This window comes from Falco punctatus, assembly GCF_963210335.1.
Source record: "Falco punctatus genome assembly, chromosome: Z".
NCBI lineage: Eukaryota > Metazoa > Chordata > Aves > Falconiformes > Falconidae > Falco > Falco punctatus.
The window spans coordinates 81587199-81611746 of NC_137586.1; the positions used below are offsets into that span (position 1 = coordinate 81587199).

Sequence of the window (24548 nt, forward strand, 5' to 3'; positions counted from 1 at the left end):
GGTAATTTTCTAGCCTTTCTGCAGCTTTCTTGGGGTGTGTGTGGTTAAATTCCCATTTTTTTAAATTTTTATTTTTTGACAGAACAGATGTATTTGCATGCAGCAAAAAGAATTGAAAAGGGACTGTTAAAATACACACCTTTGGGAGTTCTCTTGTATTCAAAACCTGAAACCTAAAATACCATTCCCAAATCCTGAGGTCAAATCAGCTGAGTGCCATGGGGTAACTTTCATTATTTCCTTTGAATCACCAGTTCAGATGATTAGCGCTTTAATAAGCCATGATTTGAAAGAAGTATTACACTTTATCTATGATAAAATTTAGTTTTGTTTGGTGTACGTATGGGTGTTGTTCTGTTTTGGGGTTTATGTGGTGGACAGTATATATGTTCAGTGGTACAAAGGAATGGTTATTAAACAGTAGGATCAGCAAGAAAAATGAGTGTACATAATTCAGAAATGTCACATCAGATCACCTGTGATGAGTATTCCTTTGAACTGTGTTCTTTTTTTTGTTTTGTTTTTTGAACAAAGTGAGCAAGTGAAAGACTTAAGGTTTAGAGCAAAGAATGCCTAGCACTTTAAGTCTCTCCTCTGATGAATATACTCCTGATTAAGCACGGTGCCTTTCAAGGAAGTTTTTATGTTGCTGAAATAGGATTTCACTTCACTATTTAGTGAGGGAGGCCACAGTCATGACAGCAACTTCATCACAATGGTAGCAGCTAATAACTTGGGACTGAGAAAATGAAAATGTTCGGTTCTTTATTCAAACAGAAAAGTCCTTTCCTTGAGCAAGGGAACACAAAATTCTTGGGGAAAAAAGAGGCAACTTGTCTTCATTGTTAGACAGATTTTTATTTTATTTTTTATGTTTCATATGTTATTTCCCACTCTTGCTTATGTAATAATTTTTGCAACAGGAGATTGTTACTTGTATTCTTCCAAAGTCCATACTACTCCACGGTACTTTCTCCTTATGCTGTGAGACCATCAAATCGTTGCTCAGATTTTGGTAGCTTCTGCAGGGGTAACTCTGTGCTCAGGGATTGTCTTCATCTTCACCCTTGCTAGAACCATGTTGGGTCCATTTCAGCTGCCATAAGATGCTGAACCCCAAATTTAATTGAATAATGTTTTATGGACTGGTACAAAAAACATTTGAAGTGTTTGGTGAGTGCTTTGCTATTGCACTTGATCCAGAGGAGGTCTAAAACCAGTGGGGAGAAGGCATGCAAGTGGGTTTTCCTTCCTTTGGTTCTGACCTATTTAGCTGCTCTTGCCTAGGAACTGATTCAGGTTCAGATTTGTCCAGCTTTGGAACTGGATGGGATTATTTCCTCAGTTTCTGAAGAAGTCACACTGACAGATTAAATGTCGATACCACCATCCTTCTGTATTTAGTAACAAATTAACCTTGAACTTAAATTGTAGCATGTCCAATGTTTTCTTTTGGAGAATATTCAGCAGAAGTTTCAGGTTCCTTTCAGCGGTGCCCAGTGACAGGACAAGGGTCAATGGGCACAAACTGCAGCCCAGGCAGTTCCACCTGAATACGAGGAAGAACTTCTTTGCCTTGGCGGTGGCAGAGCGCTGGCACAGGCTGCCCAGAGAGGCCGTGCAGGCTCCTTCTCTGGGGACATTCCAACCTGCCTGGATGCGATCCTGTGCAACCTGCTGTAGGTGACCTGCTTCAGCAGGGGTTGGACTGGGTGATCTCCAGAGGTCCCTTCCAACCCCAGCCCCTCTGTGATTCTGTGTAATGTAAGCCAAGATAAAACCACAGGAAAGTCACTAATAATGCATACTGAAGGTTGTTTTTGGTTTTGTTTTTTTTGTGTGGTTTTTTTTTTTTTTTTGGTGTGTTTTTCTTTTTTATTTGTTTCTTTTTTGACCTTTCTCTATACAGACTTTCCCAATAATGTTATTCTTGGTGACCAACTACTGCTTCATGGGCTTTTGAAACAGCTTATAGTGCCCCTTACTCATATAATAACTTTTTAATGTATTTTTTTGGCCTTTTTCTGTCACCACGTTTTCAGCCTAACCTCCCCCTACGTTTTGCTTCTATATTTTATATCTAAAATGCAGTTGCAGAACTAATTCAGAGTATTTGTGTTTATAGGGAAATGGCGTTTTATGTATTTACTTACTAATTACTGTCATGGGCAGAATAGACTCAGTTTGGGGCAAATTAATTTAATTTGTTGAAAAATAAAATAGACTTAAGTGTTGAGAAACAAAGACAAAAATAAAATTACACCTTCTTCCATCCTTCCCTTTTCCAGGCTTGAATTCCATCCTTCATTCTTGACTCCTCAACCACCTCACTGTCACCTGTGAAATGCTTTTTGATAACGCGTTGGTTATGCTAGGGAACACTCACCCAAGTCGCTGCCCCCAAAATGATCTATATCTTTGCAAGGGGGCCTACAGACGAATACTGTATTAATTTGTGGGAAACCAGGTCTATCAGTAAGGCAGACAGTCCCATCTGACATGTAAAAGCTTTGAGAGACATGAAGCTTGGTGGCAAATTTTGGAGGGAATTGCAACCTTCTCTAGCAAGGTGCTGAGTGTCATTCATGCCCTTGGAAAGCACTGGGAGATCAAGTTCTGCACTTCTGAGAACATCCCAGCACTGGGGAGGATGGAGCCTTCCCTCAAAGGGTAAGAGCATCATTTTTGATTGCACGCAATTTCCACAGCTCCATGCTGTACTTCTAATGAGAGGATTATATCAAATTGCTCATACAAGAGATAGGAGATATATGCCACTAACCCACTCCAGGGGCAAAACGTTTGTCTGCTGAGTATCTCTTAATCTCTGGAGCTAAGCTAATCTATTCAGAGACAGCCAATAACTTAAAGATACTGACAGGGGAAATGTGATCAAGATCAGTTCAAAAGAGGGCTTCTGCCATTACTGCCTGTCCAGGAAAAGTTCCTAATGGATGTCTATTGAATGCATAGCTGACTGACTGGGGCACCTCATTCTACAGTGAGCTTGAGATGTGCAAAAGTAGGTGATAGCTGAGACTTTAAGTACCCTTTTTAAAATCTCTGCTACTTCTTAACCAAGGAAGCAAATGTTAGCCTGTTTTCTTCATGGCGTTCACTGCTTCTCATCCAGCAGCTTAGTCTTCTGAAACTTCCCTGAACCTCTGTTAAGATATTTGTCCTTGGAAACCGAAACTTGGGATGTCCAAGGAGAAAATCTAAGGATCTGTATGCATTTTCAGGGAAAAGTCTGTATTTGTGTATTATATTTTACTGCTAAGCCATGAGGAGATGATTGGGTCTTGAACATCTTTTTAGATGATGAAGCTTTGCTTAATGGATAATCTTTAAATCTGAGCTGATTTTTTTTTTTTTTTTGAGAATAATAATAAATCATGTATTATGTTTTTTTACTCAGTTATATGAATCAAAATTCTGCTAATTTTAGAAAGAAAATTGCATTTTCCATATTGTTACCTAATTCAAGAGAGCTTTAATAAGATTTAATGAAAACCCATGCCCATATGGTAATTGAGTTTGAAATCAAGTAACAGCTAGGAAGGAGGATGCATGAGAAGGTGCCTGCCTTTCTTTATTCCTTGTATAAATGTGCAGAACAAATATAATGATTCTTGGCTTTTTTTTTTTTTTTTTCTCTACTACAGTAAAAATAAGAATGACAGAGAAAAATCAAGCCACAATATGAAGCCTGCTGGCTGGTTTTGCCATTGCATGCAGGTGGCCTTCGTCTGTGGGTGAGAGGTCAGGGGGTGATCTCCCAGGACTTGTTCCTGGCATGTATGTATACACTGTGATTATCACATTTAGTAGGTATGAAATCCAGTTCTTAGGGAAGGCAAAATTTTGCGATTGTATATAAAATGCAGATTCCCTAAAACCACAAATGCTCTGAATTAGTTCTGCAACTGCATTTTAGATATAAAATATAGAAGCAAAATGTAGGGAGGGGTTAGTCTGGAAACATAAAGAACAACTTTGAGTGAGATTGAATTTCCTTTTTCCTAAACATATGCACACCTCAAGTAAATCCATATACATCTGAAAGCTATGAGTAATATGTAATGTAATGACTTCTGGTTTTCACACATCTAAGCAGTGATTTTTTTCTTCACTGAACCATAGACATATTATGTATGCTTTTATATCTATGTTTATTATTACAATGTATACATACATATATAAACATCCAGATAAATATAGTACTTTGTTAATATTTGAATAAATCTAACTTACCCTTCCTAGGGATGAGAGGGGTATATATTAAGTTGATTGTGAATTATTGTTAGAATCTAACCCATCTAAATTTTTCCCTGAGTGTTTTCTCTCTCAGGGTATTTTCCCTAGATTCTTCTCGGAGATAGGATTTTTTTTTGCCACTGCTAGTGCCACATAAACAAAATTTAGTAATTGAAGAAAAGCAGCAGTGCTTAGTTTATTATTAACATATCAGAATTTAACAAAAAGGAGGTTTCTGCTTAGATGGAAATTCAGTCACATGCTATTAATGTTATCTAACCCACCTGTTTGTCATATGCTGACATTGAACTTTCTCTTTCATTTAAACAGTTTCTCCCCACCCCCATCCTCCCTTTTTTTCTTTTTCTTTTTTTTTTCCTTCTGGATTTCAGAAGAATATTGCTGAAATTACTAAACCCTGTTAGCAAATTGTCTTTGGTTTAGATTAGTCACACCAAAGTCAGGAAACTTACAGGAGTGCAGCATCTTCTGTGGTCTCTGACCTCCTAAGGAGCAAGGTCTTCCCACTACATAGGGCACTACAATAAGGTACCAAAGAGACAGGCCTTTAATTAGTTTTATAGTGAATGTTAAGCTCACTTTTGGGCACTAAGGTTCTTTTCTTATCCACAGCTCTTTAAATCTTCATCTTGTTTAATACATATTATGTCTGCGTTATGAATTCTTTGAAGATTCTCTGTGGGGCTTCATAACGTTCTGCCTAGTGCCATTTGCAATTTACAGGATTTATTAAATTATTACCTCAGAAATGTCCAGGGTCTCTCAACTGCTGTAACATCCTCTCTACTAGTTACCCTTGACACTGGATTTGAGCTTTTATATTTGTCTTTTATTCTCCAGTGTTTAGCTACCTAATCTCTACCATTTATTTAAATATGCTTTCTTTCCTCGTATTTTTGTTTGACCAGGATCAGTCTAAACATGCTGGTGTTCCATCGGAAGAATCTCTCAGAAAGAGCATAAATGCAGCCTTTAAAAAAATAAAAGAGGTTAGAAATGCTGAATATTTCACTGCCATTTAGCCTTACAGATTTTTTATTTTTGCAACCATAAGTTCATCATAATTTCCATTTGTTTTCCTGGGCAGTCAGATGTTCATACATTTTCTAAGAGAGTGCAGGAACAACATGTAAATGTTCCCTGTCGTATTCTATTTCAGTTATGTCTTCATGAAACAGGAGGTGAAAGGAGAGTTTTGAAAAGGAGGTTGAAAAGGAAGATGAATGATGAAAGATGAACCGTTCAGTGAATAAATGAGTGGAGGAGACAGTTAGAAGGAAAAATAAGATAAAAATGACAAATGAAGAAAATAGAAATTATAAACTAGTTTGGAAGTATACCTGCGCTATTGAAAGCCTTCACTTAAGAGACTTAAAATATTTACCTGCTAGATATTTTTAATAGGTGACACCTGCTCAATTACAGCAACTTGGTTTTGAACTGGTAGCAGTGATGACTAAATTCATAAAAGCATGTCAGGTGGGTGTCACATAGCTGCTACGGCAGAATCCATGTCTTGGTTTTAGCTGGTGGAGCTGCCTGTGAAATGCATGGCACAGCTTGTTTCATGAGCACTAGATTCCCAGCAGCAGAGGCTGATGAAGCAGCTGCCTCTGCTTCCCATTGGAAAAGTGTGTCCTAGGTTTTAGTCTTCTGATGGAAGCATATTTCAACTTTTTGCAGCATCTGAGGGCTAGAATGTGCTATGGGCTGATGGCTGGGGTTATTGGGAGGTGAGAGTATGTTGTAAATTGCTTGAGGAAGAAGAGAACTTGCATCTTCTGGAGCTGGCCTAGAGAATACACCACTGAATTAAAAGGGAAATGTCTACTTCCTTTGGATGTTTTCTGCATGCTTTAAGTATTCCTTAAGATTAGTCAACTGATTGGAGCCCTCAGATGATGTACGTGGATGGTAGCAAGCTTGTGTAAAACAGTTACTGAGATGCTTGTGCTTAAACTGTAGAGTTTTTGAGCAGAACCAGAAGCAAAATGTTAAACTTACTTGGGAAATGTACTTGGAAAATGTAGGTACTTTCAGGCAATTCCGGTTATGTGATGGATAAGTATATTTTAAAAAGACATACAAGACTGAAGTGTCTCCATCAGGAATTTGATGTGACTTAGGCACTAAACACAGTAGTGGTTTGAGCTTGAAGTCTATCATCATCCCTGAATTTCTGTTCAGTCTGGGCTTATCCAAAATTCATCTGGAAAATCTGAGTATCTTGGGGTTATGAAAGGAGAGACATGATTCCTTCACTTATTAAAACCATGCATAAAAAAATGTGTGTTGAACACTTTTAGTATTTGTAACATAGAAGCTCCCATAAGCGTTCAGTAAGACTCTCATACCAGTGCTATGGGCTGGCCTAATAAAAAACACTTCTATTTTTAAGAATATAAGTTTTCATTTACTTTCAGCCTTTTACTTGCCTAAAAACTTAATCAAAGCCCCACCCCCCCTAGTCATTCCTTTGAAGCTGCTCCTGCTGCAGATGTATGCATTTTGTCTTAATTTGCTGAGGTTATATATTAGTGACCAGTGAAGCTAAATGAAAATAATACCTTGACAGTGTAGAAGTCTATATTTTTTACCCAATTAGAATATTTTTCTCTCTTACAACCATAAACGCAAGCTTCTATTGCTCTACATGGCCTTATTAACCACTGAGGAAAAAATCGATACATCATAGCAACATTAATCGGTAGGGGTTTTTAAAGCATATAGCTACCAACTTTGATAAATGTATTTTACTCAGCTTCTGCTGTATTGCAAAAGTAACATTTTAAGTAATGCAAATGCCATGCTGTTAGTGAATTTTGAAGAGAGGAAGGAATTGTGATTCTGAAGCTGGATTTTCAGAAAACCCTGAGTAGTTGCACTTGTAGAGCAAGGCTTTGGAAAAGGCTTATCTCATCAGAGGCATCCAGAAATCACAGACTCACAGAGTGGTTGGGGTTGGGAGGGACCTCTGGAGATCACCCAGTCCAACCCCTGCTGAAGCAGGTCACCTACAGCAGGTTGCACAGGATCGCATCCAGGCGGGTTGGAATGTCCCCAGAGAAGGAGCCTGCACGGCCTCTCTGGGCAGCCTGTGCCAGCGCTCTGCCACCGCCAAGGCAAAGAAGTTCTTCCTCGTATTCAGGTGGAACTGCCTGGGCTTCAGTTTGTGCCCATTGCCCCTTGCCCTGTCACTGGGCACCACTGAAAAGAGCCTGGCCCCGTCCTCTAGGCACTCACACGCCCTTAAGATATTGGTACACGTCGCTAGGATCCCCTCTCAGCCTCCTCTTCCCCAGGATAAACAGGCCCAGCTCCCTCAGCCTGTCCTCATCAGGGAGATGCTCCAGTCCCCTCATCAGCTTCGTAGCCTGTGCTGGACCCTCTCCAGTAGCTCTTGAACTGGGCAGCCAAATGGAGACCTTCCAAACACACCTGGAGTAGAGGGGGAGGGTCACCTCCCTCAGCCTGCTGGCCATGCTCCTCCTCATGCCCCCCAGGCTCCCCCTTGGCCACCTTGGCCACACGGGCACACTGCTGGCTCATGGGCAACTTGCTGCCCACCAGCACTCCCGGGTCCTGCTCTGCAGAGCTGCCCCCCAGCAGGTCACCCCCAGCCTGTGCTGGTGCACGGGGCTGTCCCTCCCCAGGGGTAGGACCCTACACTTGCCCCTGTTGAACATCATGAGGTTCCTCCCCACCCAACTCTCCAGCCCACCCAGGTCTCGCTGAACGGCAGCGCAGGCTCCTGGTGTGTCAGCTGCTCCTCCAGTTCTGTGTCATCAGGAACCTGCTGAGGGTGCCTCTGCCCCTTCACCCAGGTCACCGATGGGCAAGTTGAACAAAATTGAAACATCCAGAATGAATTCTAAATTGTGAAGTGTTTCCCATAATTCCTAGTGTTACTTACACTATATGATAAATACATACAGTTCTAAGAACTTACACGTTTATGAAGAAAGTTCTTAAATGTTTTAAAACTGCCTTTTCTCTTAGGGCTAGGTTTTTGGTATGGAATATAGTGTTCTTTTTTTTTTTTTTTCTTTCTTTTTTTTTCCCTCTTCTTTTTTTTCTTTCCCTTTTCCTTTTGTTTTTCCTTTTTTTCCCCCACCTGTCTTTTTTCTCCTTTTTTCTTTTTCTTTCTCTTTTTCCCCCCTTCTTTATGAGAGACAGCATGTGTATCTGTGTGGGTGTTAATGGATTATAATGACCTATGCCAACAGCAATTAGTGTTTTGCTAAATCTGGCACAGACCTTTTAGTTGTATATTGCATTATTCGGTATTCATATGTAAGCAGAGACTTGCATGATCAAATGTTCAGAAACAAAGAGTAACTATTTTCTTAGAAAGTTTGTTGGACTCTTTTAACTGGCTTGGTTGAAGTACTGGGTAAGGCACCCCTGTGTTGGTACCTCTGGGAACTGTCTCTTGTGCTGTCTCTTGCTGATGGGCAATCACTTCTTAAACCATTTTCTCTGCCCTGTAAGGCTGTAACCTGTCCTGGTTTTGGCTGGGTTGGAGTTAATTTTCTTCTCAGTGGTGGTGCAGGGCTCTGTTTTGCATTTAGTATGGAAATAAATCCAAGTATTGCAATATGTGTTATGAAAGCTGTGGATTTTTCTTTGATCTGTTTCTTTATAAAGAACTCTCAATTTATTTGCTGGGTTTTTATTACTGAAATGTTAAATGTAACATTAGATGCATTGAAAGAAAGTGGAAAATAGAAAACTTTGAATCCCTTTCACAGGGGTGCTGTCCACACCAAGGGTAACCTGGTGTGTTATGGTGCAAAGTGTGGGTTTTTTGCCCAATCAACTGGTGTATGAAGGTAAAGCTTAAGATTTTTACTGATGACAGCACAGACTTGTATCTGAACAATTCTGTCCTGGATATTTCCTGAACATTTAATAGTAAGCAGTTCTATAAAAATTGGATGTCTATATCTATATCTATATCTATATCTATATCTATATCTATATCTATCTATATCTGTATCTGTCAAGTAAGCTCTCATCATTTTATCTTTAATCATTTGAGACAAATCCCTGGGTATGCATAAACTGTTTTTAAATATCACAAAATATTCATCAATCAGAGCCATTTAAAAATGCAGTAAAAATGATAATGTCAGTAGGCTGATGATATACAGTAGATACATTGAAGCAGATTTTTGTAACATTTGCCTAAAGCTAGAGAATAGCCCATATACAGAAATATGATTAAGCATAATTTTAAACCGATTTACACTTCATTAAATGCAAGTCTGTTGCCCAAGAGATGTATAATTCACAGTAATTTTAAAAATAAACATCTTTAAAGGATTATGTCCTTTCAAAATCCTTTACTTTCATGTCTAAGAAAGGCATATTTCAACAGAATTACATTGAAATCACCACACTGAGATTCATTTGTACTGCATGGATATGTTTTCCAAAATTTAGCGTTTCAACAGATTCCTTCATCCTGGGACCAGGAGCATGGTCTTGATGAAGGGCATGCCCTTTTGATCAGGCTGATCTGGAGGGCACCTGCATGGGAACACAGAGGGATTGTTCCCTTGGTTAAAAATAACATTGTCGGATAATTTGCAGCTGCAGTGTGGCTGTTGCAGTTCAGCAAGTGGGATGCTCAGGGCATCTCAGTGAGGGGGTAAAATGTGCAGTCAGGGCGTTTGTCACTCTATTACATACCGCCGTGTCTTTGGGTCTCACAGAAAATCACGAAATCCAAAAGGGGGTGTAAATAGCTGCTTGCTGTACAGGTAATACTTTATTAGGTGATGGTATGATGGGTTTTATGGGAAGACATTACTGTAGCTTTAATTCCAGGGTGTAGTTATTAGTGGAGTATTACATTATCCTTTGCAGTGAAGTTCTATGCAGATGGAACATAAATACCTGCAAACTACTGGTACTAGGAAATGGAAAGAAGATTAAGTGCCACAAATGATGGCTTTTTATTTCTTCAGTGTTTTTTTTTTTTTTTTTTTTGTTTTTGTTTTTTTTTGTGTAAAGTACTGATATATAAGTATTTTACAAGGTGAGGATAACAAAACAGATTCTGTGCCTGATCATTGTTTTATCTACCAAAGACTTGTGCCTGTTTTATGATTTCCCTGTTAGCACAGATTATTTCCAGAGAAAACTGCCTACTGTCTGCTACTGTAGAGGCATAAGGAACACACATGAGCATAAATTTATTACAAATAGCATTTCTTTTTTCCACAAGATGTGGGGTTAGGGCTGGATAGACAGTTTTTCTGAGGTTTTCCTCAAGATTTCAGAGTATGATCTGATTTCCCCCCCCAAACCAGGTTTTGTAAAATGATGGTTTGCCATACCTTCCACCATCCCAACCCGCAGGACAAATGTATATTTTTCCTGTTTTGTTAGCTATATCATTTTTATTCATAAAAAGGTAGAGGAAAAATATTGCTTAATGTCAGCTAGATATTGTTGAACTATTTGAAGGCTGATCAAGATGGTTTCTTTTGTCTGGAAAATTCCGGCTATCAGAAACAAAAACATGAACACTGAAGTATTTTTTTCTCAATTCGGCCATCTTGAATTTAAAATTTTACATACTTGTTGGCTGCAAAATGGTGTGGGACTATTAATTACTTGTTTTCCTTATGAAACTCTATATTTAATTTTTTGGTGATAGGAGATGCCAAAATTTCACTTGGGTGAAAATGATATTTTAATTAGAGGAAAAGATTTTTTTTCCCCTAACACTAATTGAAGTTAGAAATAGGACATTATTTAGCAATTGGAGAGTAATTAGAAGAATATAGTAAGTTACTGTATGTCAGGTTCACTTGCTTGACTTTTTCAGATTATATATAGTTTAATTATTTAAAAATGGAAATGAGATAAAAAATAAGCCTCAATTAAGGAAATAAATGTATGAACTGTTAGAAGGTTTTATTTTGGCAGCAGTTATTTTTCTGTAATGCAGATAAAAAATCAGCCTTAGTCATACCTAGTAGGATTTTAGAGTGACCAGAAGAGGATTGTACTGAAAGGACCAAAATAGTGTTCTAAGAGTGAGATGGCAAAAGAATACTTCAAGTATAATACATAGTATGGAAAGACCTGAAGACCAGAGCCAAAATTTATTCTTTCCCACAGCAAGGAAGGGTGTACTAGGAAGATTTATGTGGTTTCTGAAATAAGTTATTTATTCCATCAGTAATCATAGAATGTTTTGTGTTGGAATGGACCTTAAAGATCATGTAGTACCCACGCCCCTGCCCCGGGCAGGGCCCCCCCTCCCCTCCCCCCAGCCCAGGCTGCTCCCAGCCCCGTCCAGCCTGGCCTTGAGCCCTGCCAGGGATGGGGCACCCACAGCTGCTCTGGGCAGCCTGGGCCATCTCACCACCCTCACAGGGGAGAATTTCTTCCTGATATCTCATCTAAATCTCCCTCTTTCTGATTACAGCCATCCCCCCTTGTCCTGTCACTACTTGCCCTGGTAAAAAGTCCCTCTCCAGCTTCCCTTTAGGTGCTTCACCTTTAGGTGCTGGCAGGTGCTGTAAGGTCTCCCTGGAGCCTTCTCTTCTCCAGGCTGAACCACCCCAACTCTCAGCCTGTCTGCACAGCAGAGGGGCTCCAGCCCTCTGGTCATCTTCATGTCCCTCCTCTGGACTCGCTCCAACAGGTCCATGCCCTTCCTGTGTTGGGTGCCTGGAGCTGAAGGCGGTACTGCAGGGGGGTCTCATGAGAGCGGAGTAGAGGGGGAGGATCCCCCCCTTGACCTGCTGGCCATGCTGCTTTCGAGGCAGCCCGGGGTACAGCTGGCTTTTGGGGCTGCAAACACATTGTCTGGCCGTGTTGAGCTTCTCATCCACCAGCAGCCCAAGTCCTTCTCTACAGATCTGCTCTCAGTCCATCCTCTGCCCAGCCTGTATGGATACTGGGGGCTGCCCTGACCCACGTGCAGGACCTTGCACCTGGCCTTGCTGAACTTCACGAGGTTCACATGGGCCCACCTCTCAAGCCTGCCCAGGTCCCTCTGGACAGCATCCCTTCCCTTCAGCCTGTCAGCCGCACCACACGGCTGGGTGTCATCAGCAAACTTGCTGCGGGTGCTCTAAATCTCACTGTCCATGTCACCAACAAAGTCATTATACAGCTCTGGTCCCAGTGTGGGCCCCTGAGGAACACCACTCATCACCGGTCTCCAGTTGGGACATTGAGCCATTGACTACAACACTTGGAGTGCAACCATCCAGCCAATTCCTTATCCACGGAGTGGTCCCTCCATCAAATCCATATCTCTCCAGTTCAGAGACAAGGATGTCGTGTGGGACAGTGTCAAATGCTCTGCATGAGTCCAGGTCGATGACAGCAGTTGCTCTTCCCTCATATGTCAACACTGTAACCCCATCACAGAATGCCACCAAATTCATCAGGCACGACTTGCCCTTAGTGAAGCCATGCTGGCTGTCACCAGTCACCTCCTTATTTTCCATGTGCCTTTGCATAGTTTCCAGGAGGATCTGCTCCATGGTTTTGCCGGGCACAGAGTTGAGACTGACTGTCCTGTAGTTCCCCAGGTCTTCCTTATTTGCCTTGTTAACAAGGGGGGTTGTGTTTCCCCCTTTCCAGTCAGTGGAAACGTCACTGGATTGCCACAGCGTCTCAAATATGACGCATAGTGGCTTAGCCACTTCATCCACCACTTCTCTCTGGACCTGCAGATGTACCTCATCAGGTCCCATGGACTTGTGCCCCTTCAGGTTCCTTAGATGCTCTCAGACCTGATCTTCCCCTATAGCAGGTGGTTCTTTGTCCTCCCAGTCCCTGCCTTTGCCTTCTGTGACCTGGGCGGTGCGGCTGGAGCACTCGTCAGTGAAAACTGAGGCAAAAAACCCCTCATGGAGTACCCCAGCCTCCCCCGCGTCCTGGGTAACCAGGTCTCCCGTTTCCTTTGGAAGAGGGCCCACCTTTCCCTGTCTTCCTGTTATCTCTGGTGGACATATAGCAGCTTTTCTTGTTGCCCTTGACGTTCCTGGCCAGATTTAGCTCTCTGAGGGCTTTAGCTTTCCTAACCTGATCCTTGGCTGCTCAGGACATTTCTCTGTATTCCTCCCAGGCTACTTGTCCTTGCTTCTGCAGATCTCTTAACTCCTCTTGTTTATTCCCCGTGCTACGTGCGTTTGCACGGAAACATTTAATCTGAGCCCCCGGTGGAGCTGACTGACTGGCTGGAGCGGCTGGAATTCCTTTGTGCTGCTCCTCAGGTGCTCCCTGATGCCCTGTGACCCCTCTCCAGGCTCTGGGCATCTCTTGCATCAAACTGGTAGGGGATGGATTGAGGTTCCCCTCCCTTAGCAACTTTCAGATCAGCCAAGTCCGATGAAAGTACTTGTTGCATTTCGGTGCTTCTTTTTTCCTTTCCTGTTTAGTTTTCTTCCCTTCTGCCCTGCCTTTTGAAGGGCTGAATATTAATGTCTGCATCTGTTTTAGACTGGTTTTGCCTATACCCAGGCTTAGGATGGTTATCCTCCTCCTGCTGTCCCCAGGGACATGCATTCTATAAAGAAAATAGGTGACATCATCCATTCTTGTTAGATATCCATTGTCCATATCTATTAAAAGTTTGTTGCTCCTGATGGAAATTGCCTAATAACTCTGTTTAATAAAGTCTGACTGGTGCAAACTGAGGGCTGTGATGCTAAAACCATCAAGCTAATAATTTAGTTTTTTGAAACGCTACAGATAGTCCTCCCAGATTATACTGAATCATCTGAAGCTTTGTATAAAAAAATAGGATAATTTGATCAATTGCATCACTGGTAACTTTACCAGTAGAGAATTCTGCTATTATTTGACCATGAAGTACTTGCTGATTCCTGGCTGGGCTGGGGGATCAGGCAAGCAGAACTAAGCATGGCTGTGTGCAAGGTTACTTTTACATGCCAGCTTCCATTCATGCTGCCTGTGTTGATGTCATCATTGAAACGTCTGACCTCGGAGGACTGTGACAACAGAGAAAAATGGAACTGTGGACATGTTGCAGTTAAACGCTTGCGGATGCTCGTCCCGCAAAAGTTCGTTGAGGTCTTTGTCTGGATACAGACCAAAGGAGAATCCTGATTTCTTTTGTGCTTGCCCTCTGAGTGTTGGAGTAATTATTATTGAACTATTGAACTAAAATCTGCCAGTAACGGGTGAATATCACTAGTGTTAAAGTTATTTCTGACAACGTCAATGTAATCCAAGTTAAATGAAGGAGAATGCAAAAGAACAAATTTTGTCCTGAGTTGCACAAAAGGGAAGACATAAAGGGTTCAGTCTCCAGCCCTCACTGCCACCACTGAATGTTCTGGGTGGAAAGAATTATGTTCAAAAGAGAAATTTGTTCACAACTCTCTTTGCTTTCGGCCTGAATCAAAATATTTAATTTTAATTTCACAAATCATTAATGAAAGTGAAGCAGCTGAAAGACACTCTGAGAAGAGTTTGCAAAACGAGAAGGCTATAGCAGCAGTCAGTGTGTTAATGACACTCAAATAAGATTTGTTCAAAACCCTCTTCTCTTTGGGTTGATTTGAACATTGGTGCCCATTTCTCTGGAGAACTTTCAGGTTAAAAGATATGTTAAGGTGTAATTTTATCATTTTGGACCAATTCACTTTGACTGAAACACTTAAAAGTTACTACAATAAGAACCTAGCTGTCTGCCCCTCGGGTAAGGGGTCTAACACCCATCTCTAGCACCATTCCACATTTTTGTTTGCTTGATCTTTCTGATTGGAAACTTCAGTCTTTGGTACAGTGTGGAATCACTCCGAGTGGAGGGATCTGGGGAGACTCCAAAGTATAATTCCTTATAGCACATTTACCTGTGAACTTCTCTGGTAAGCACAGGAGCTATCTTCGTGCCCAGGCTACAGCGTGGACTGAGCATAAACTTAAACTGCCATCCCCTGTATGGTGGGAGAGCATCCTTACTCTGCTGTGCTAGCCAGCCATAAGAAAGCACGCTGGCTTTCTTGTTGCAGTCTGTGAATTACATCACTGCCTAGTCCCTCTCCCAGCCAAATAAACTGAAAAAAATTGTATGGTTTCTGTAGAAATACGGTGCTTTTATTACCTGAACTTTTCACTCATTCACACATATGAAAGCCTCTTGCATCAACAGGGTTTTGTATGAACTTGATTGAAAAGGGCGTGGAAGATAGTACTAGGCAAACAAAATCATTTCTTGCACAGATGCCAACACACCAAAAATCACAAAGTGGAAAAAGATATGAAAACTATGTAGAATATTAGTTGGAATTGCAACTTATGCCAATAAATGGTGAATGATTGAGAAGGAGGTTTGAGTTGCAGGTTGGGACTGAAGACAGAGCAAGACTGAACTAGATAGCACAAGGAAGATGGTGGAATAAATGGAACTGATCTAAAATATCATTTCCCTATATCCATCCATCCATCCATCCATGCACACTTGCATGCATCTGACTCCATGTTTAAAAAAGCAAGAAGCATACCAGTATTCACAGTTCTGATAAAAGTATCTTTCACTGTATGGGAAAATATAATTAAATTAATCACCAGTTAATAAGTACTCTCTAGAAAGACAGGGTAACTGTCTATATGTGCCAAATTGGAATGTACTAAACAACAGTGGGTCCTCTAGTAATGTAATCTGATAATACAACAAAACCCATAGAAAACTGAACCTGTAGAAATGACCCTGCAATTAGACTTTCTAAAAGTAACTATGCCCCCTGCCCTCAAGAAAAAAAGAATTGAAAACCTCCATGCCTTAAGGCAGAAGATACAATCAACCTATGGTAATCTACCAGCAGCAGCTGGTTTTAGCCTTACCAGACCAGCCAAAAGCGTAGAGTGCTGCTGGAATACTAGAAGAGACTGAAAAATAGGAAAAAAATGTATTTGTGTTTCAAAAATTTTTCTGACAGAGGTCCCAAAAGAAATTGGTGACATTCATAGCGGTGAAAGAATTACCTCTCAAGGGTGTATTTTGTGTTGGTTTACCCAGTGATTATGAAAACTTCCAGTCTGTCTGTGAATGAGTCACTGCTTCCAGGGAGAATTCTTGACAGCTGAAGACTTGACTATATTAGTTGACAGAAGACAGAATCCTTATTAAACTCACTTGATAGACACACAACACTTTTAATGTGAGACAAATCCCCAGTGGTCTTCCTTACTTCTGCTTTAACAGTTTCGTAAAAGTTTGAAACTCGTTAATGTGTTGAGTGCCTAAATAAGTACTCCATCTTGATACATCTTTTTAATGGATTGTCTCTTCTCAGTTGCGCTTCTGCAGAGAGTGTTGGTCCTAGCCAAGTGTAATTTGCTGTAAGTCACCAAATTCAGTGGAATTACAGAAAAGTACCTCTGCTCAGATAACATTGTTGATGTTAGTAGGGTTACCCCAGTGGTCAGTTCAGTTTTAACCTTTCACCATGTTAACACTAACAAAATGTTTGCAATGCGGTAAACAGTCACATCGTACCTTGGGGTCTGACGCCCAGTGAAGCTGCACAGTGTAGGCAGGAGATCACAAATTCCCATTCCAGAAGCAGGTGTGGGATAAACTAGTGATGCTCTGAAGAGAAGCTAAAATCAGAATTATTGCATGACACCTACTCAGCATTGACTTGTGATACAAAAAGACATTCAATATTATTACAGAAACAATTATTGCTGTTACTATTATTATTATTACTATTGAAATGATAGTATGTTATAGTTTCTTGAAGAAGCATTTCTATCCAAATAATTGATGCTTTCAGGTTTTGGTACTTGGATGGGTCATTGGCCACTTGCTTTTTACGATTATAAAATATTTATAGTAGCAAAATTTTAGGTGATTGAATACATTTAGATATGCTAACCTTATTTAAGCATTAATTTCTGCAGCATTGGAGGTAACAGGCTTTTGCTCCCATATAATCTTCATTGCTAGACAATTTAAACTGCCCAGGAGCTATTTTTATTTTCGTGGTATACAAGATAAATTACTACAATCAGAGTAGCAGGAAACCAATTACATTATGCATATGTATAAAAGCAGTTGAAAATAACCAAATAAGTGTTTAAACTTTTTTTTTCTTTGATAGTTAAATTTCTGGGACTGGCAGAAGAGAAGCTTTCTATTGTTTACCGTACAAGTAGAATGAGTTGCATTGTCTTTCCTTTTTAGAGAATTATTAAATTTTATGCTCTCTTTTTGTAATTTTACTTGTTTAAAATCAATAATTTTATACAGTCTCTGCAATAGAAAAATGTCTTCAGTATTTCTGAGACACTAAATCACATAATCCCCCAAATGCTGATGTGAGTGAGAAAGGAAAGTCTGCAATTCAGCCCAATACAATAGTTTAAATACCTGAAGAAGAGTCATAAATACACTGACCTGTTCACTAGCATGGTCAGTGTTCATCCCTTTTTCATGACTGTCAGAGTAGGGGATAGCATGTCTAAGAGGAAAAATGTGAGCGGCATTTGAACCAGAGTTTTAAAATTGGTTCTTGGCACCTGTTTCCAAGCCCCCAAAGAGTGTTTTTGCCAAGCTACTTTAGTTTTGTCTGTTTCCTGTATGCTAATGTTACCCTGCTTTCTGCCATTCATCGCGCGCGTGCGTGCGTGTGTACATGTTTACTGTATATATACGTGAACTCAAAGAGGAAACCTTGTGATATTCTACTGTTGGAGTGCATAAGAAAACGGAATGAGGAAACTTAAGGAACTGAATGAGTCCTGGCTTTGTCTCCCATGATAAATGTTCCCAGCAATTCCAAAGAAATTAGAATTGTATCTCTGGAAATACTGCATGATGAACTTTGACTTTTTAAATTGTTTTTTTTAATGGTTGCTTATCACAAGGGTTATTAAAAAGGCTATTTTAGACAGACTGTGAGTAAAAGATTATGCTTTAAAAAGTGATGACTATGCAAACCCAGTAACTTTTTTACTAAAGTCTTCAAAATTAGAGGAAGGAAAATTGTGTAAAAGTTAAGAAATAATTTTCAGACACTAAAATTTTTTATGCAAATATTCTTTTTGTGGTCATGAAAATCCTGGGCTCCATATCTTATAACAGCAAGCTTGAAATGATAATTTTTTACTATATTAAAAAGACAATATATTCTATTCTTTTTTAAATTCAGTATTTTTTAACTATATCCAAAGCCTTGTTGTGCCATTAGCAATTTATAATTTTAGGTATAAATTCGTTGAAGAACCAAGAAATATTAAAACTGAACACTCTCTTTAAGGTGTTCTAAGAAACATTACAATCTCATGCTGGAAGTAACTGCTACTTTATCATTTCAATTAAAAATATAACAGAGCTCTGGCAGCCATTCGGAGTAAATGAGGCTGCTCATCAGGTGCCAGTGTTCTCATCTTAGACTTTTAGTTTTCATGGGTCTCTCTCTCTTTTTTTTTTTTTTTTAGCTTTTAAATAATTTAAAAAATAAGACAATTTGTATATTTGCCAAAATTTTTTTTTAAAAAAAACTTGTGCTAAAGATCTGGCCCATTAGGAGTTATGGCAGAAAGTGAAATACCTATATCCCTAGAAAGAGAAATTTAAAATAAAATGTTAACCTCACTAAAGTCTGTAGCAAAAAGTTTTTGTTCCTTTTGGGTTAGTAACAAAACCGTCCCTGTCCAATCCCTTATGCTCTGGCATCCTTCCCTGCAAAGGCTTTTGCCTTTCAGACGTGTCTTGTTGATGTAATTAATTCTGGATCAGAATTAGTTGCATGCCTAGACTACTAGTCCTAGACCTCTTCCAGCCATGGTTTTCAGCTTCAGGACTAAGGATCCATTTTCTCTGACTACTACTGAACTCCTCTGTGACCTTGTGTTACCAGGGAAAAAGGGATACCAATAGGTCCCATCTCCTAGGAACTGCTTTGCTAGATGGCTATCTCAAAAATGCATTTGTAGTATGAGCTAGCATCTCCAGATATTAAAAAATGTAGTCTGTTCAGCTGTTTCCCCGCCCCCCCCCCCCCCTTTCTCATCCCTCACCCCCCGCCCATTTCTTAGTCTGAACTGTACCAGTATTATTACAAACTGGAACTGATGGTGTCTGGTACCCGTGGGCTACTACAGAGTACTCAGGGAAAACCGGTCATTTCTAATGGCAGGTGAAATAACCGGTATGCTAAATAATAAGAATCTTAGGGACCAATCTGTTGTAAATGAAATCAGGGTTATGTATTACTCCTCCTTAGAGCTTAATTGCCTTAGTCAGAGCTGACTGGAAGTGTGTAGTCCGGTAGCTGGACCTGGAGGTACGTGCCTATGGTTTCCCCCGTGCATCTTTAGGACAAGAGAACGACTCACGCTTTTCTTTGCACTTGTGAAGGTGCTGGTGGTACCAACCGTTTTAATGCCCTCGCCAGTCTCAGGAGGATGGCTCAGACTTAAGACCCTCCTTTGCTGAAGACACTTAAATGCACTCTATTCTCTACTGATGTGAAGAGTAGTGACTCTTCCACTGAATTGAAATTATTTCAGGATGTATTAGGCCAGAGAGGCATATAGTAAACAATCACTCTACTGACTTAGTAGGAGATGTGTTTCATGCTGCAGGAAAACTGAGATATGGTCCAACTTTAGTTGCCACAAAGCAGGAACGTCTGGACTTCTTGTAACTTCTTTCCTTCTCTGAACTTCCCACTGATGCACTTTGTTCTACCTAAAGCAAGTCTTCTGGATCCAGACACTAGACTGTATCTCTGATTAAAGTGTAGACAGTGCTTCCCTGAAGAAGTTGGCCACTGCGTACTTTCACAGCTGTCACTATAGTAAATATCTCGTGCTGTATAAATAATACATGGTACAGTATTGGTCACTGAGTAGTCAATACAAAACTTAGGTGTTTTTTTTTTTAATCAGTAGAAATCTATTAGAAGCACATTGTGGCAATAAGCAAAATCCAGAATGTACTCCTTTCTATTAACCAGATACCAACATAGTTAGCTTGTCTTATCTCTAAAATTAGTTGCAAAGCACTCCTGAGGCACTGTGAACTTTGAACAGATGCTCAAGGGATATGCAGTGGAATTCAGAGATCAGAAGATGTCGTCCTGCATCCAAAACAGATAACTGTGCCATTTTGTCCCCCGTAACAGCAAAGTGAAACAGAAAGCTGTCTTCATCATTTCTCACAGCTTTGGGATCTAATGCCTGGATCCAGCGCAAAGAGCGAGAGGGGTACAGACAAGTTCTTTAGGGCAAAGTGTATGGAATTCCTGAGCGTACCTTGAGTTAAAGTCAAGACGATCCTACTGTAGAAATACATGGGGAGCACTGGTGAACTTCCTACCCTGAAGACATGGAAACGTCTGAACATGTTTTCTTCTGTCTTTATTCAACATATCTCTTTAACAAGAGAGGTGGGTTTAACAAGAGGGGTGATTGGCAAGATCCATCAATGTTGTATTTGTGGCAAAAGCCATGTATCCAACAACATTTTTGCCTAGACCGTTGGAAATACATAAAATATATTCAACCTGACTTTTATTCCTGTTAACACAATATATACCATCTTTTCAGCTGTCCCAGAAGCAGCCTCTATGGCACTGGCTGCTCTTAGCTTCCACAAATCACGCAGTCATTACATGGTTTGACCACCTAGTCTGGGGACAATTTTTTTCTAAGTCAGGATTGCGTACAGAAATGCAGTTGTTTAGTTAAGCTTCTCTGCTCACCCACATCATGTTATAAGAAGATTATTGATACGTTCCAATCTCTTGCTGTGCTGTTTTTTTTGTTTGTTCATTTTTTGGTTTGTTTGTTTGTTTGTTTTTCTTGCAGTGAAGTGAAAAGCATGGTCCTTCATTTCATATGGTCCTTTATAACATGTGTGCCTAACCTAGTTTTGTTTGCATCTGGGAGTGATAAATGTACTGTATATAACAAACGACGTACAAGAAGAAAAGTGGAATGTTATTAAAAACCTGCCACAAAACTGATGAAACCCTCTGAAAACTGTAGGATACTGGGAATGAAGCTGGCTGCTACTTAATATCTGGAAACTGGTGAGTTATAAAAAAGAAAATGTTTGGTCCTCAGTGAAAGCTGATGTGAGGTGGTAGAGGTAAAAGTTCTTGGGGGTTAAAATGGAAAAGAGAAATGCAAGAAATCAGGAACTCTCTGTGAGACAGACTAATTCTGATAGACCAGGCTTGTAGCAGAATAAAATCACGCTTTAGGCAATCAAAGGAGGAGTTATCATCTATAACTTATGCCTTTCCACTGTGCATCCTGCCAGGTCACGTGGCACTCTCCTGATGTTCCAGGTACAGGGGGCCATATCAGCCCCGAATCAATCAGGCTGGTGATCTTCCTATTCCATTTGTTTCTTTGCTTGCCCTTGTACTGTTATGGTCATCTTCTTTCTACGTAGTGTGTTTTTCTCACGTTCCATCGTTACTGGCTGACATCAGGCAAGAAACCATATGTGAACTGTTGCACATAAAAAATACAGCAACTACATACTATTTTGCTCTAAATAAACCCAGCCAACTGGTTTTGAGACCAAGGGATCAAGTGAAAGTCAAACTGTCACAGCTGGTTTTTAGGGCAACCTTCTATGGCCATAGGACTCTGCAAAGGATAGAGTCTCCACGCTCAGGATTTTTGCTAGCAAGGGAATCCTACGTGGGTACTGTTGTAATGGGCAGGAAAATGCAGAGGTAGATGATGGCTGTAACAGCCTAATACTGCTAGAAATGTGCTCAATCAGAGAAGCGGTTTTGCCTCATCCTTTCCTTTTGATGTTCCCCTGCAATCACATTAACCTTGTGCTTCACCAGCCCTGATTGCTTTTAGTCTCTGGGAACATCAATTTGCCACAGAGCTCCTCAGCTGCAACTTCTTCGCACATTACAGTAAAAACACTTGCCTGTGGGAGTCATGCTCCTTTTATTTTCCAAATCAAGTAGGAGGTACGTACAATACCAATCTAACCCTGTTTCTCAAGCCTTGTAATAGGGCTTTTGAACTGAAAGTACAGAAGCTTTAGAACTAAAATAATGCGTGAGCCTTTCTCCAAACTCCATGGACAGATACACAGGGAAGAAGGATTTTGTTGTTGTTTTTTAAATATTAAGGGGTCTTATTTTTGTAGAAAATGTTATCCTGCAATGAAAGCCAGTCTTTCATTCTTTTTAGATTTTGGAGTTTTATAAGCCATGTGTAAAAAATCCTGCCTATAGAGAAAGAGTGCCTTAGGCAGGTAGGATGTGGCACTGAAATTGCCCCATACAGAAAAAATTGCAAAGAAGTCTATGAAGGAAAAATGAACCCTGCATTGATAAAATATGCAGTGTTTGCTTTGTCTCCCCACAGGGCTGTGCTGTGTGCTGCCATTTGCATTTCCTCAGCAGTGAAACCACAGGAATGTAAAATTAATAAGAGTGTACAGAGCGTGTTTAACAAACACTGACACATACCCTGTGGTGACTTGGCATCCAGCATTTGGCTTGGGATCGATGGAGGTGTACAGATCTTACTGGGGAAAAAAAATGATCTCATAATACCTGCAAATAAATGAACACATCGGCTCAGTCCAGCAGGCTTTGGGCAGGTCTGGAGCTGTCATACACACGGCAGGACACTCAGACTAGTAGGTAAAGCATGTATCCAATACACATCCCCTGTGGCAGGACCACAGGTCATCCCTGCTGGGTCCTGTTTGCTTGGGAACATCTTGAGGACTGTTCAGTCCATTCTGAAAGCCTCCACAATCTTTTTTAGAACCTCTGGAGAGGTCCTCTTTGCTGTCATGTTTTTGGCACAGAGCAAAGCACACCGTTCTTGTTCAGTTGCCTTAACCTGTCTAGTTCACAATGAGCTACTGGGTAACCTCCTGGAAGTATGCACACCATCATCCTGAATTTTTCGATGTTCTTCAAACCAAATATTCAATGAAATATTCAGTCAGGCAGAGCATTCAGCTGGTGCAAAGCATTAGCACTATTAATGTTTATATTCTTACCTGTCCTAGTGTGCTATTTGCAACAGTTAGATTCCCTCCTGCATGGTAAATTTTTCTGGGTTATCCCACAATGTTCTGCACAGACCTATATATTCTGTGAGACTAAACTAGTTGTTGGAGTAGAGAAAGGTCCCTTCCAGTTTGTGAAATGTATTACCTGTTGTGCTAGGTCTCATGCATAAATAATATGACTGTCAACTGTTTCAAGACAGCTGAAGACCCTAATTTTTGCAAAACATTTTTTCAAGGGATATCTAATAGATGGACAACCCTCAGTCACAGCAGTGTCTGTAGCCAGTGTGTTGAACACGTAGCAGGGTAATGAATTAAGGTAGCAAACAGGACATACAGTTTTTTTCAGCTGGATTTGAACATGTGCTTCAGGAAAGAGATGGAAGCTTTCAGAGGAGGATTGGTAAAGCTCTGTGTGTGGTTGTTAAACCCTGGAGACTGTTGCACGGAGTCATGTTTCCTATCAACCATCCTTCTCAATGCAGCGTACCAATATGACTACTTACACGCATATTTGTACTCTCAGTCCTGTTCTTACTGTTTGGTATAGCTGAAGGAGAAGTTGTTTTAGACAAAGTGTTCTTGCAGCTGAATTGCTCAGTAACACAGTGGTTGATTAATCCAGCTGCAGCCCTTTCAGCTGCACAGCTGGCTGCTTCAATTAGCAGCTGTTGCCTAAAGGAGGTGTGAACTGTGGATTGCGAGAGAGAAGTCACTGGACTTTTAGAATAAGACACATTGTTCATTAGGCTTTTTACTCTAGGCTGAGAGCAGAATAATCCTCCAAAATAAATTTCATAAAATTTAGAGTCATAAGACAGCACAAAATATGAAATACACAGTTATAATAGTAAGAGCATATTTCAGAGGAACACTCCTCCCCAGCTAAATGGAAGAAATTGCTTGTTTTGAAGTAAAAGCTGAATACTTACTAGGTTATGCTTACTAACAAATGAACAAAGCAGTTGCAACAAAGCTTCTAACTTTGAGGTAAATCCCTCAGTTAGACAAGCTGTCAGTCAATAGCTCACCTGAGGCATTAGCAGTTCAAGAACTGCCCGTAATAACTAGAAGTAAGTATATGTTAAAGTTGAAAAGCGTTGCATAAAAGCATATGGCATCCTCTAAAGTAACATTTTTGGGGAGAGTTAAAACAGACACATGCATCTAGTATCTCAAACACCACTAGGAATACTACAAAAATACAGTATTCAGAGTTTATGTTTCTCCTTTGTTTTGATTTAGTGCTTAA

General features: G+C 40.3%; 1 long non-coding RNA gene across 1 annotated transcript in view; it reads right to left on the reverse strand.

Annotated features, from left to right (window-relative positions):
- Positions 1 to 14780, reverse strand: part of LOC308056413 — a 53943-nt gene extending 39163 nt beyond the window's left edge. The window contains exon 1 of the long non-coding RNA XR_013924821.1: positions 11795 to 14780. This is a non-coding gene — a long non-coding RNA (uncharacterized lncRNA). The remainder of the gene's footprint in view (positions 1 to 11794) is intronic.
- Between the last annotated feature and the right edge of the window lie 9768 nt (positions 14781 to 24548).